This window comes from Pan troglodytes, chromosome 3 (assembly GCF_028858775.2).
Source record: "Pan troglodytes isolate AG18354 chromosome 3, NHGRI_mPanTro3-v2.0_pri, whole genome shotgun sequence".
NCBI lineage: Eukaryota > Metazoa > Chordata > Mammalia > Primates > Hominidae > Pan > Pan troglodytes.
This window is the reverse complement of record NC_072401.2, coordinates 82417045-82431939: the sequence shown is the minus strand read 5'-3', so window position 1 is coordinate 82431939 and position 14895 is coordinate 82417045. Positions and strand designations below refer to the sequence as shown.

General features: G+C 41.6%; 1 protein-coding gene across 1 annotated transcript in view; it reads left to right on the top strand.

The window, feature by feature from the left end:
* The first annotated feature begins 2109 nt into the window (after positions 1–2109).
* OCIAD1 (OCIA domain containing 1) overlaps positions 2110–14895 on the top strand; it is a 59556-nt gene continuing 46770 nt past the window's right edge. The window contains exon 1 of the mRNA XM_063808876.1: positions 2110–2273. The gene's annotated coding sequence lies outside the window, so the exon portion shown is untranslated. The remainder of the gene's footprint in view (positions 2274–14895) is intronic.

Here is a 14895-nt window from a genome sequence, read left to right as displayed (position 1 = left end):
ATTATTACTTCCTTCAAGTGTTTTCTTTTGATTGTGAACTTTCCCAGGATTTCCCTTCTCATACATTTTTATTTTTTAGAGACAAAGTCTCACTCAAAGGCTGGAGTGCAGTAATGCTGTAATAGCTCCCTGCAGCCTCAAATCCGTGGGCTCAAGCGATCCTCCTGCCTCAGCCCCTAGAGGAGCTAGGACTGCAGGTGTGCACCACCATGCCTGGCTAATTTTTTATTTTTTATTTTATACAGGTGGGAGTCTCACTATGTTGTCCAGGCTGGTCTCCCACTCCTGGCTTCAAGTAGTCCTCTTGCCTCGGCCTCCCAAAGTCCTGGAATTAGAGGCAGGAGCCACCCCAGCTGCCCCCACACATTTTTATCTGGGTGTAAATCTAGTAGTGCTGTTACAGACCTACCATCTAAATGGGAAGTTGTGCTAAAGCTGTCTGAGATACTGATATTATTGCTAACATTTTTTTCTCTCAATCATTATTGTATTTTACAGGAAACCAGACATACTAATTTCATTTTTTCATTATCATTTAAAAAATATAGAAAGCTTATAGGAGAAAATAAAATATATTCGTAACTTCACCATCTGCCACCCTACCACTCCCCAAAAAAACCCAACTATTAAAATTTTGGTGTATTTTTTTCATATTTTTTCCAGGCACCTTAAATGAATTATCTAACTTATTCTTCAAAACAACCTTGTGACCTAGGTGCTATTACCATGTTCTACTTTTCACAGAAGAAAAAAAATCAGTTCAGAGACATGAACTTTCTGAAAGTCATATAGGTCAGGTGATCAGATTAGGAGTTGAGTCCTGGCCACCTGATGCTAGAGTCCTTACTGTTAAGCACTTGGTTCTTTTACCTTTATTCTATCTACAATGCTGTAATTCCATTGTGCCACTTGTGCACCACTTTTTCATTTACCATAAATAGTGATCATTTTACTATGCTATTACATACTCATTTAAAACATGAATTTTAGTAGTCTTCGTTGCATGGATGTCATTATTTATTTAATTACTCCCCTGTTATGATATACTTATTTCCATTTTTTCACTGTCATATTCACTTTTAAAGTGATAATCAAATATATGTTCAATATAAAAAAAGTTTAAATAAGAAAATATATAGAAAGCAAAAATCCCCTGTATGCCATTCTCCAAAGAGAAACTCCATCCTCTTTCTCTCTCTCTCTATTTTTGAGTTGAACACACATAACAGTTTAGTCTATATTCTTCCAGGATTATTATTTTTATTTTATTTAATTAAAAAATGTTTTTACCTTAATTTTTTTGGGTGCATACTAGGTACAATTTTTATTTTCTTTTTTGACAAAAAAAATGAATTCATCTGTATGTGTCTTGCATCTTGCCTTTTTGGCTTTGCTGTATTTCATAGACACCTTTTCATGTTGGTCCATGTATTAATTAGGACTCATTATAGCAAAAATTAGATGTCAGTTCAAACTACACTAGATTAAAAAAGGATTCCTTTTCTGCAAAGTCCAGAGATATATCTGTACCCCATGTGCAGCGGGATCCAACTATTCTAAAGATAGCGTCAAGAAACCTCTCTCTTCCATTCTGGTCTCTGCTTTCCTCTGTAGTGACTTCCTTCCCAGGCAGGCACCAACAGTTGAGCAATCCCAGTGGAAGCAGTTTGCCAATACTTTCAGCTCAAATCTCAGCGTGGACGAGAGCCTAGCTTGAGTCGTGAGCCCATAGCTAGAACTAAGTGGTGGAATCAGCCTCAACATCACCACACTAACTGAAAGTGAGGAATGCTTTGTTATCTAAAAGAAAATCAAGGCATTGCTACCAAAAGAAGGAAGAGAGCTGTCTGGGAAGCTGCAACAACAAGCATTTGCTATGGTACATAACGATCTGCTTATGATGTGAGCTAGTTGTTTTTGGCAATTGGATTATAGTTTAGTTCAACTATTCTTTTTAGAATAGTTGCCCTATTGCCCAAGCTGGAGTACAGTGGTGTGATTGCAGCCCACTGCAAATAAATATGGAGGAAGTGACAGCGTGTGACCTCTGACACTAGGTCATAAGGGCATTGCAGCTTCCTCCTCTCTTTCGCAAATCAGTCACTCTGCAGAAGCCTAATGCCTGATCATGAGGACACTCAACCAGCACTAAGGAGATGAACTGAGGCCTCTGCTAGCAATCATGTCAGTAAGCTGCCTTGGAAGTGGATACTGCAGCCCCAAGAGAGCCTTCAGATGACTGTAACCCCAGCCTACCTCTTAATCACAGCCTGGTAAGAGACCCTGAGCCAGAACCACACAGCTAACCCACTCCCAAATTTCTGAGCCACAAAAACTGTGAGATAATAAATGTATGTTGTTTTGAGCTGCTAAATCTTGGGATATTTTATTACACAGCAATGGATAACTAATACAGGGACTATACAGATGGTAAGCAATTTGAATCCTTTTTTGGTCAATTCTATAACTTACTTTGGATAAATGTGAAAAAAGACATAAGATTTTTGATGTGGTAAAAATCCCAGCTACTCAGGGGAGGATCACTTGAGCCTGGGAGTTCAAGACTGCAGTGAGCTGTGATTGCGCCATTGTACTCCAGCCTGGGTGACAGAGCAAGACCCCCATCTCTTAAAAAAAAAAAAAATTATCAGAAATCTCTCTTGTCCCTTTTACACAAATTTTCCTTTGTATTCTATATTCCAGTTAACAGTTGTTTAGAAAAAAAATTTTTTAATGCTGAGCAATTTTATTTTTGTATTTTAGGGGTATATGAATTATACAGTTATATGCTGGCTTTATAAATTAATGATCTCTAGAAAAGATAATATTCATACTCTGTTTTCTAAAATTAAAGCCATCTCAATTTTCTTCATTCAGTTTCATGTCTGGCTTCTTTAGCATTTGTCATTTAAATTTGGAAAAACAGGCTGGGCATGGTGGTGGCTCACGCCTGTAATCCTAACACTTTGGGAGGCTGAGGCGGGCAGGTCACCTGAGGTCAGGAGTTTAAGACCAGCCTGGCCAACATGGTGAAACCCCATCTCTACTAAAAATACAAAAATTAGCCATGCACGGTGGCAGGCACCTGTAGTCCCAGCTACTAGGGAGGCTGAGGCAGGAGAATCGCTTGAACCCGGGAGGTGGAGGTTGCAGTGAGCCGAGATCACGCCCCTGTGCTCCAGCCTGGGTGACAGTGACACTCTGTCTCAATAAATAAATAAATAAATAAATTTGGAAAAACATTTTAAAGAAAATATTCTAGTTTTTTGCTTTGATTAAAACACCTTTTTGGACAACTTTGGAAAAGGACTTTCCATTTTGTTAGTTTTCATTCTTTTCCAAAATCACTTTTATGATTTTTTTTTCTTTTTCTCTTTTCTACTCAGGAACATTCTACCTTTTTCTTTAAATTTATAAAGAATGTTTAAAACTCATTTCAAATTCTGGATTTTTAAAATTAGACCACAGATACACAGAATAAGATTGATTTGGCTCATCACACTGTGGTTGATAGCACAGAATTATCACTGCCCTTGCCCTTTTAAATTAACTTTTTTTTTCTTTTTTTTCTTTTTTTGACATGGAGTCTTGCTCTGTTGCCAGGCTGGAGTGTAGTGGAGCAATCTTGGCTCATTGAAACCTCTGCCTCCCAGGTTCAAGCGATTCTCCTGCCTCAGCCTCCCGAGTAGCTGGGACTACAGGTGCGTGCCACCATGCCCAGCTAATTTTTGTATTTTTAGTAGAGATGGGATTTCACCATGTCGGCCAGGATGGTCTCGATCTCTTGACCTTGTGATCCACCCACCTCAGCCTCCCGAAGTGCTGGGATTACAGGCGTGAGCAACCCAGTCCAGCTTTCTTTTCTTTCTTTTTTGAGGTAGGATCTCACTCTGTTGCCCAGGCTGCAGTGCAGTGGTGCGATCATAGCTCACCGCAGCCTCAAACTCCTGGGCTCAAGCGATTCTCCTGCCTCAGCCTCTGGGGTAGCTGGGACCACAGGCACACACCACCAACAGGTGGCTATATTTTTCAATTTTTTTGTAGAGACAGAGTCTTGATATGTTACCCATGCTAGTCTCAAACTTGTAGCCTCAAGTGATCCTCCTGCCTCAACCTCCTGAGTAGCTGGGACTACAGTGCTTATGAATTTGTTTATAATGCAGATTCTGATTGAGCAGGTCTGAGTGGGAGCTCAGGAGCAGTTCAGGTTTATAGTGAGCTACGATTGAGCCACTGCACTCCAGCCTGGGTGAAGAGCAAGATCCTGTCTCAAAAAGAAAAAAAAAAAAATCTGAGAGGCACTAATCTAGAGCATGGACTAGATCTAAATCCTGGATCTACTACTTATTAGCAATATGAACTTCAGTAAATTACATGCCGCCCTTGTATCTCAACTTCCTCATCTATAGAGTGAGGATAATAGTACCAAGTATCTATCAGGTTGTTATAAGGATTCATATTATATTGCTCTAAAGTGTTTAGAACAGTACCTGACTCATACTAAGTGTGTAATAAATGTTAGGCATTAATATTAATTCCCTTTCTTTCTTGCCTTTTTTTAAAAGTATGTTTCTTGATCTCTTCTTTCCATCATTTTAATCACTGGTTTCCAGTTGCAGGCTGGCCCAAGCAAAATCAACTGAGAGCACTTAAAAATTTAGATTCCTTCTTCTCATCTCTGATGATTCTGCTTCAGTAGATTTGGGGAGGGGCTCCAGAGAATCTGTATTTTTAAAAACTTCCCAAGGTGATTTGATGCTCAAAGCCACTGCTTCAAACGTGGGTGTTTCCCAGGGTTCATTTCACTCTTTTGCTACTATGACATCAACTTCATCTATGGCCTGATGTCTCTAGACCGGATGTTTTCCTGAGCCCCAGATCGGCACTGTCACTTTGTATCAGAATAATTTTACATGTATCATTTTATTTAGTTCTCAAAATAAGAGGTGGATACTATTAAAATACTGTTTTTATAAACAAGGGGACCTAAGCACACTCAGTGTCATAGAGCTAGTAACTCCAGACAAATACATCCAACTGTTCACTACAGCTCTCCACTTGGGTATTCTGCTATGTTTTGTGTATACTCTCTCCAAAACCCAGATGTTGCAAATGTGATGATATTAAGACATGGGGCTAGCCAAGTACAGTGGCTCAAGCCCATAAGCCCAGCACTTTGGGAGGCCAAGGCAGGAGGATCACTTGAGCCCAGGAGTTCAAGACCAGACTGGACCAGGTGGTGAAACCTCATCTCTACAAAAAATACAAAAAAATTAGCTGGGTGTGGTGGCATGCATCTGTAATCCCAGCTACTCAGGAAGCTGAGGTGGTTCAACTACCTGAGCCTGAGAGTCTGAGGCTACAGTGAATGGTGATTGCACCACTGCACTCCAGCCTGGGTGACAGGGTGAGACCTTATTTCCAAAAAACAAAAAAAAAAAAAAAAAAAAAAAAGGAAAAAGATGGTGCCTCAAGGGATAATCCCCTGAGGGCTGCTTCCTTATTAATGGGATTAAGGACCTTACAGAAGAGGCATTGCAGCATTTGGCTGGCTTGCCCTAACCCATTTCTCCACATGAAAACATAGTGTTCCTCCCCTCTGAAGAATGCAGCCCTCACCGTACAATTGAACCTGCTGGTGCATTGATCTTGGACTTCCCAGCCTCCAGAACTATATGATATAAATTTCTGTTTTTGGTAAATTACCCAGCCTGTGGTATTCTATTATAGCAGCACAACGAAACTAAGACAATTGTAAACTCAGCACATCCAGCACTCAGCTGATATACTTCTCTCCCTCAGTCAAAATTTTCTCCCTCTAGTATTCTCTATGGCAGTCAGGGATTCTACCACCCAATACTGTTACCAAACCTGAGAGTCATTCTTGTCCTCTTCCTCTTTAACAACCCTCCTTAGTTGGTAACCACGTCCTTTTGATTATATGTTTTTATTATTTCTTAAATCAGTTCACCTGTATTCATCACCACTTCAACCATCTTAGTTCAAGCCTTCATTTTTTTTCCTTGTATTACTAAAACAGCCTTAGTTAATATAGCTGTTTTCCTTTCCTTTAATTTAATCTGTTACCTACACAGCTCATAGTGATTTTTCTACAATTCAAACCTTATTTTATTTCCATTTCCTTGTTTAAAATCCATCTATGGCTTCCCTATTGCCTTCAAGATAAAAATGTAAAGGCCAGGCGCGGTGGCTCACGCCTGTAATCCCAGCATTTTGGGAGGCCAAGGTGGGCGGATCACCTGAGGTCAGGAGTTTGAGACCAGCCTGGCCAACTTGGCGAAACCCCATTTCTACTACAAATACAAAAAATTTAACTGGGAGCGGTGGTGGGCGCCGATAATCCCAGCTACTTAGGGAGGCTGAGGCAGGGAGTACTGCTTGAATCCGGCAGGTGGAGGTTGCGGTGAGTCAAGATTGCGCCACTGCACTCTGGCCTGGGTGACAGAGTGAGACTCTGTCTCAAAATAAATAACTAAATAAAAATAAATTTAAAAAGTTAAAATGTAAAATCCTAACTATGACATTTGAGGCCCTTCATGATACGGCCTCTGTCTACCTTATCAGCTCTTATCACCTTCTCTCTGCCACTTTATTCTCTAGCTATTACTAATAACATTTGTAGGATGCCCAAGCACCCCACTCTTTCACCTGTTGGTGCATATGCTGCACTTTCTGCCCTAAGCACCCATTCCTTTGTTCTTCCCTTGGCTAACTAATTGTGGTCCCTCAAAATCACCTTTCCCAGAAAGTTTGCCCTGCTATGTTTTCCTCTAATGACCTAGGCTCCCTTTAATCACAGTAGTGACTTATTGCATTATAAATTGCAGACTTAAGTACTTAACTATATGAGTTCCAAAATCAGACCGTATGGATTTGAATCCTAGTATCACTGGTTACTAGCTCTGTGACATTGAGTGTGCTTCTTAATTTCAGTGCTTTGGTCCCCTTGTTTGTAAAATATTATTTAATAGTATCCACCTCTTATTTTGAGAACTAAATGAAATGATACATGTAACATTCTTAGAACAGTGCCTGGTGCTTGCGAAATATTAGATATTATTATTATCTCTGCCAAAAAAATCTAGATTTTTAGGAGCAGAGTGCGTTAGCTTTTTAGGAACTCGGTGTGTGTGTGTGTGTGTTTAAGAGATGAGATCCTAGCACTTTGGGAGGCTGAGGCGGGTGGATCACGAGGTCAGGAGATCGAAACCATCCTGGCTAACACGGTGAAACCCCGTCTCTACTAAAAACACAAAAAATTAGCCGGGCGTGGTGGCGGGTGCCTGTAGTCCCAGCTACTCAGGAGGCTGAGGCAGGAGAATGGCGTGAACCCGGGAGGTGGAGCTTGCAGTGAGCCGAGATCGCACCACTGCACTCCAACCTGGGTGACAGAGTGAGACTCCATCTCAAAAAAAAAAAAAAAGAGATGAGATCTTGCTACATTGTCCAGGCAGACCTCGAACTTCGTGGGCTCAAGGGATTCTCTTATCTGTCCCTGGCATATGATATATACTCACCAATGACTACAATTTATTTATTTATTTAGTCTTTTAGGAAATATTAGTTGAGCACCTGAGCGTCAGGCACTGTTCTAGGCACTAGGGATGCATCAGGGAAAAAAATTAAAATCCTGCCTCATGGTGCTTACCTAGAGAGAGACAAGGAATAAGTAAAACAAGAGGTTAGACTGTAGTAAGTGCTACCGAAGTGGAGGAAAAAAAGGCAGGAAATAGAAGGGGGATAGGAAATGTCTGCAGTGGGTAGTGATTGAGGATGGGAGAAAAAGAAGAGAGGAGTTGCAATTTTCTTTTTTCTTTCTTTCTTTTTTTTTTTTTTTTTTTTGAGACGGAGTCTCACTCTGTTGCCCAGGCTGGAATGCAGTGGCATGATCCTCTCACCTCAGCCTTACAAGTAGTTGGGACCACAGGCACACACCACCATGTCTGGCTAATTTTTTGTGTTTTTAATAGAGACAGAATTTTGTCATGTTGTCCAGCCTGGTCTCAAACTCTTGAGCTCAGGCCATCCATCCGCCTTGGACTCCCAAAGTGCTGGCATTACAGGCGTGAACCATTGCACCCGGCCTGATCCCTTCTCATTAGATCTCCCACTACCACATTGATTCACATCATCGTGATCTCTTGCCTAACTTATTGCAGAAGTCCCCTAGCTGGCCTCCACGTCTTGTTTCACTTTACTCTTAACACAGTAGCCAGAGTGATCTTGTTAAAATCCAAGTCAGATAGCCACTCCTTTGCTCAGACCCTCCAAATGGCTTCCCATTTCTCCAATAAAAGCCAAAGTCTTTACAATGGCATAGGAGGCCCTGCAGTCTTTCTCTTCCTTTCCTCCAGACCTTATACTCCACCATTCTTTTCCTCATTAATTACACTCCAGCAGCACTGCTCTTGCATTTTCTCAAACATGCCAAGCAGGTACCCATCTTAGGCTCTATGTAATTGCTCTCAGATATCTGCGTAATACAATTCACCATTATTGAGCCTGGGAGGTGGAGGTTCCAGTGAGCCAAGATCATGCCACTGCACTACAGTCTGGGTAGCAGAGTGAGATCCTGTCTCAAAGTAATAATAACAATAATAATGAGAAGGGATCAGATTATGGATATACTTTGAAGATAAATCCAATAGGAGTCACAAAGAAATTTTATGTAGAGTGAGAGAGAAAGAAGAGTCAAGGATGCCTCCACAGATTTTAGTCAAATGAAATGGAAAGAGGAATAGCCTTCAAATGAGATGAAGAAGATGAGGAAGACTGAAAAGAAAAGTTTCATTTTTTTTTTCTGTTGTGGTGTCAAAGACCAGGAATTTGGTTTGAGGTATGTAAAGTTTGAGATGCAAATTAGATACATGTAGGCAGACATATGTGTCTGAAGTTCCAGAGAGAGGTCTATACTAGAAAACTAAATTTGGGGCTGGGCACAGTGGCTCATGCCTGTAATCCCAGCACTTTGGGAGGCTGAGGCGGGTGGATCATTGAGGTCAGGAGTTCAAGACCAGCCTGGCCAAGGGTGAAACCCTATCTCTACTAAAAATACAAAAAAATTAGCCACGCTTGGTGATGCATGCCTGTATTCCCAGCTACTTGGGAGGCTGAGGCAGGAGAATAGCTTGAACCCAGGAGGCGGAGGTTGCAGTGAGCCGAAATCATGCCACTGCACTCCAGTCTGGGCAACAGAGTGAGAGTTGGTCTCAAAAAAAAAAAAAAAAAGAAAAGAAAAAGAAAACTAAATTTGGCATTTATGATATGGTATTTAAAGCCTTGAAACCAGAGGTTACCAAGAAAGTGGCTACCGAGATGTCCAAGGCCTGTCTGAGTCAAAGTGCACCCCAAAATTTGGAAATCAGAAAGACAAGAAAGAACCAGCAAAGGAAACTGAAAAAGACTGGTCAGTTAGATAGAGGGAAAAAAGAAAAGGGGGCCAAATTTTGGAACAAGAGAAGAGAATAAAGGAGTGATTGACTGTCAAACGCTTTAGAATAGGTCGCATAATACAAGGATAGAGAATTGAAAGATTGATTTAATAACACAAAGGTCATGGAGACTTTGACAAGGACATTTGCCTAGGGTAAAAGTGTTTGGAGTGAGCCCAAGAGAGACTGGGAAGAGAGGAATTGGACACAGGAAGTAGAGATAATTCTTTCAAGGAGTTTTGCCATAAAAGAGCAAAAAAATGAGAATGTGAGGTCAAGAAAAGCTTTGGGATTTTTCTTGCTGTTAAAGCTGAGAATCATAACTTGTTCATAAGCTGATGGGAATTTTCTTACAGTGAAGAGAGATCAAGGATGGGAGACAGAATGGGTTGAACTGCTGGAGGTGGGTACCTTGAGTAGGTGAATACCTTGAGTAGGTGAGAGAGGATGGAATCTACCTCTCAAGTACAGGGCTGGTCTTGGATAGGAGCACAGGCAGAAGAGCTGTGTGTGTCATAGAGGAAAACATACTATACGGGTACAGGTGCAGAAGAATTCCACAGGCTCTTGTCATGACCTCTATCTGGCATGATGCGGGATGGATGTCAAGTTAAGAGCCTGTGGAATTCCGATTGCATCTTTCAAGAAATATCGCAACACTTTTTCTATTACATATTATGATTTTTCATTTAATGAAACATTTTTGAAAGAGCCTGGTATACGTGATACTGTTGATATGGTGTGGGGGTTCCCTTTACTTGTAAGAATCAGTATTGTGGGCAAAACAGGTAAACAAACAATTGTGATGTGGTAAGTGTTATCCTACAGGCATATGAAAATGCTGCAGCAACTGGTTGGGGGTGGTGGCTCACGCCTGTAATCCCAGCTCCTTGGGAGGCGGAGGTGAGTGGATCGCCTGAACTCAAGAGTTTGAGGCCAGCCTGGGCAACATGGTGAAATCCCGTCTCTACAAAAAATACAAAAATTAGTTGGGCGTAGTGGCATGTGCCTGTAGTCCCAGCTACTTGGGAGGCTGAGATGGGAGGCTCACTTGAGCCGGGGAGGTGGAGGTTGCAGTGAACCGGGGATCAGATCCACTGTGCTCCAGCCTGGGTGACAGAGTGAGACCCTGTCCCAAAGGGGAAACAAACAAACAAAAACTGGCCTAAAGCTGCTAATATTTTAGCTTTGTGGCCTGCAAACTTCTAGCATTTCTATAACAGGCATCAAACTTACTTCTATATCAGAAAGTATTTGGCTTATGTCAAAGTTTTAAAAACTTTTTTTCATGTGACACTTTTTCTTAAGAGGAGCTTGTGAATAACTATTTAAATGTTACAGTTGGCTTGAATTTTAAACATTTGGTGAGAGTTGTAAAAATATATATTTTAAACTTTCAGAGAATAAAAATTTAAGACCCACTTTCTTAGAAGTTACTATTAATAAATTATTTTGTAGTTCTAATCTCATTAAAAAAATTTTTTAAGACTGAGATTGATGTTTAGGACCCAGCTGCAAAATTCAAACCAGTTACATGCAGCTGCACTCTGGTTCCCCTAATTCATCTAACAGCTCTTAGTGTGTTCTATAAGTGGCAATAGAAAAGGCACAGCAGATGTGCAAGATGGCTCCTGAAATCTAAAGTGGGACAGATGGTTCTCGGTTTGATTGACAGCATGAGGAGCACTGTAGAAAGGGTCACCTCCTGTGGAGGGGTTTTTTTTTTTTAATCCTTGCTTCTGCCTGAAAACGAAACTGTCCAAGAAAGAAAAGCAGAGTATGGCTATTCAGAAAGCCTTTTTTTTTTTTTTCAAATATTTGTTATAGTGAAATTATAAAGTCATCTAGACGTGGAAAAAACTCTCCTCTAACTTTTGACTGAGAGCTGACTCTGCATATTTATAACAAAGTAGACAGATTGGTGTTTGAATGCAATACTCAGAATATTGGAGATAGAGCTGGAATTAAGGCAAAAACAAAAATAACATAATTTACACAACAGCATCAATTAGAGCTGGAATAATGATCACTGGAAGCCCTATTTTCCCCTTAAAAATAAACTTTTTGTTTTAAATTTTAATTACAAAGTTAGACAAATTATTTGCAATAGTTTACCAGGAATGGTTCTAAATTAACAATATAGGCTATATCACTTTTATGCTTACCTCTCTCTCTCTCTTTTCCAAACTCCTTTCTAGTACTTTAAATCTTCAAGAAAAACAAAAAAGAACTCACATTTTCTGCATGCAAACCAAGTCCTGGATGCTGTGTTAGGTACTTTATAACTTTATATGATTTAGTATCTCAGAGGTATTAATAGATTCTTCTTAGTTTCATATTCATACTGACACATGGGCTCCATGATTTTATTGATGCTTCTCTTCATCTTCTGCTGAAAAAAGGAAAACAAGAACAAAATATGCCTCAAAATAATAGTCCATATATTTAGATACATTCTGGGAGTCCAGGATTTTTGAAGTCCTCTTAAACCATTTCTAGAAGAGGCTGGGTGCAGTGGCTCACGCCTGTAATCTCAGCACTTCGGGAGGCTGAGGCGGGCAGATCATGAGGTCAGGAGTTCGAGACCAGTCTGGCCAACATAGTGAAACCCCGTCTCTACTAAAAATACAAAAAATTACCCGGATGTGGTGGTGTGCACCTGTAATCCCAGCTAGTCAGGAGACTGAGGCAGGAGAATTGCTTGAAACCAGAAGGCGGAGGTTGCAGTGATCTGAGGTCGCGCCACACTCCAGCCCGGGGAACAGTGTGAGACTCCATCTCAAAAAAAAGAAAAGAATAAATTATTTCTAGAAGAAATTCACACAGCGGCAGATGCAAGATTTCTCTCTAGACAAGACTCGGGATTGACAATGTATTTGCAAGAAATAGCTGGGAGGTAATTGTCTTGAAACTTCATTTGCATGGGAAAGTATGCTTTTTTGGAATGACCTGCAAAACCTGCCAGGGAATTTACATTTCTTGGTAAGCCTGCTTTTTGGAGGATCTTTAAGAAGTGCTGCAGTTTGATAAAAGTCTGAAAACTACAGTAGGTCTGACATATGAACAAATATTTACTTCTGTGACTCATGAACTAAACTAGATTCTGATAATGTAGACAGGGCTATCTCAGTTCTTGTAAAATTCCCAAATCTCTACTCCATTGGCTTGGAGGAAATCAAACTGTTGAACTAGACAGCAGCTCAGAAACCCCAGGGTCGCAAATGACTTTCCCTTTCACTTCCCATCGCCTCTGTTTTAATGACAACAAAGCTTTTTGTGGTCAAGGCATAAATTCATTGAATATGAAATATTTACATTCCACCATCTAGTCAACATCATATTCTTTCAGCTCTCCCACATAGGTAATCCCGCACATACCTGTTCTTTGGCATCATACTGACTACTAGATCTTTGATACTCTTAATTTTATCCCTATCTGATTGTTTTCATTTCATCCCTACTTAGCTTCAATTCCATTGCCAATAATTTCAACCATTCTCTTGCCAATATCTTCAACTACTTTGTCTTTCTATCACAAATGTATAAAGTGGCCTGTATTCTATAACTTTCATTACCTTCTTCCTGCTAGTCACACAGGATGGGTAAGCCCTTCTCCCATTTATGTCAACTTATCCACCTGTGCATTTCTCTCTCTCTCTCTGTTTAGACATTCTATGCCAATATGTCCCAATCTTTTTAATATCATGGCACACATAGAAAAATGCTAATCTTTGTGCAGTTCATTAGAATAAACTGGAGGCGATCAGGACATCTATATAGCGCTTAGTTGATATATGCTAATGGCAATTAAAAATACAAAATATAGTCAAGAGATTGAGACCATCCTGGCCAAAAAATTAGCTGGGCATGGTGGCACATGCCTGTAGTCCCAGCTACTCAGGAGGCCGAGGCAGGGGAATCGCTTGAACCTGGGAGGCGGAGGTTGCAGTGATCTGAGATCACGCCACTGCACTCCAGCCTGGCAACAGAGCAAGAGTCCGTCTAAAAGGAAAAAAAAAAAAAAAAGGAAGATAATAAATACTGGCTTTTGTTGAATAAATATTGACTTTTATAAAACTTTGAAATAATATCTTTTAAAACTTGGGCTTGCTTCTCAAAATACAACTTCTTAACTGTTTACTATTAGGCTTAAATTTGAAACGGTGGCAGGGCACCGTGGCTCACGCCTGTAACCCCAGCACTTTGGGAGGCCAAGGCAGGAGGAACACCCGAGATCAGGAGTTTGAGACCAGCCTGACCAACATGGCGAAACCCTGTCTCTACTAAAAATACAAAAATTAGCTGGGCATGGTGGCACACACCTGTGATCCTGCTACTCGGGAGGCTGAGAGAAGAGAATCGCTTGAATCTGGGAGGTGGAGGTTGCAGTGAGTGGAGATTGGGCCACTGCACTCCAGCCTGGGTGACAGAGTGAGACTCCCTCCTCCCCAAAAAAAGGGGTAGGAGAGGGGCCAAGATGGCTGAATAGGAACAGCTCTGGCCTGCAGCTCCCAGCAAGACCAACGCAGAAGGTGGTTGATTTCTGCATTTCCAGCTGAGGCACCCAGTTCATCTCACTGGGACTGGTTAGGCAGTGGGTCCAACTCATGGAGAGTAAGCAGAAGCAGTGTGGGGCGTTGCTTCACCCGGGAAGTGTAAGGAGCCAGGAACCTCCCTCCCCTAGCCAAGGGAAGCCATGAGGGACTGTGCTACCCAGCTGGGTTACTACACTTTTTCCATGGTTTTTGCAATCTGCAGATCAGGAGATTCCTACCGGGGCCCTGGGTTTCAAGCACAAAACTGGGTGGCTGTTTGGGCAGACACTGAGCTAGCTGCAGAAGTATTTTTTCATACCCCAGTGGCACCTGGGACTGTGCTACCCAGCCGGGTTACTACACTTTTTCCATGGTTTTTGCACTCTGCAGATCAGGAGATTCCCACCAGGCCCCTGGGTTTCAAGCACAAAACTGCGGGGCTGTTTGGGCAGACACCGAGCTAACTGCAGAAGTATTTTTTCATACCCCAGTGGGGCCTGGAACACCAGTGAGACAGAATTGTTTACTCCCCTGGAAAGGGGGCTGAAGCCAGGAAGCCAAGTGGTCTAGCTCAGTGGGTTCCACTTCCATGGAGCCGAGCAAGCTAAGAACCACTGGCTTGAAATTCTTGCTGCCAGCACAGCAGTCTGAAGTCAACTTGGAATAATCGAGCTTGGTGTGGGGAGGGGCATCTGCCATTACTGACATTTTAGAAGGCAGTTTTCTCCTGACATTGCTTAGGAGGCTGGGCGCTCTGGGCTGGGTGTGGCAAAGCAGCTGTGGCCAGACTGCTTCTCTAGATTTCTCCTCACTGGGCAGGGCATCTCTGAAGGAAAGGTAACAGCCCTAGTCAGGGACTTACAGACAAAACCCCCATCTCCCTGGGATAGAGCACCTGGGGGAAGGGG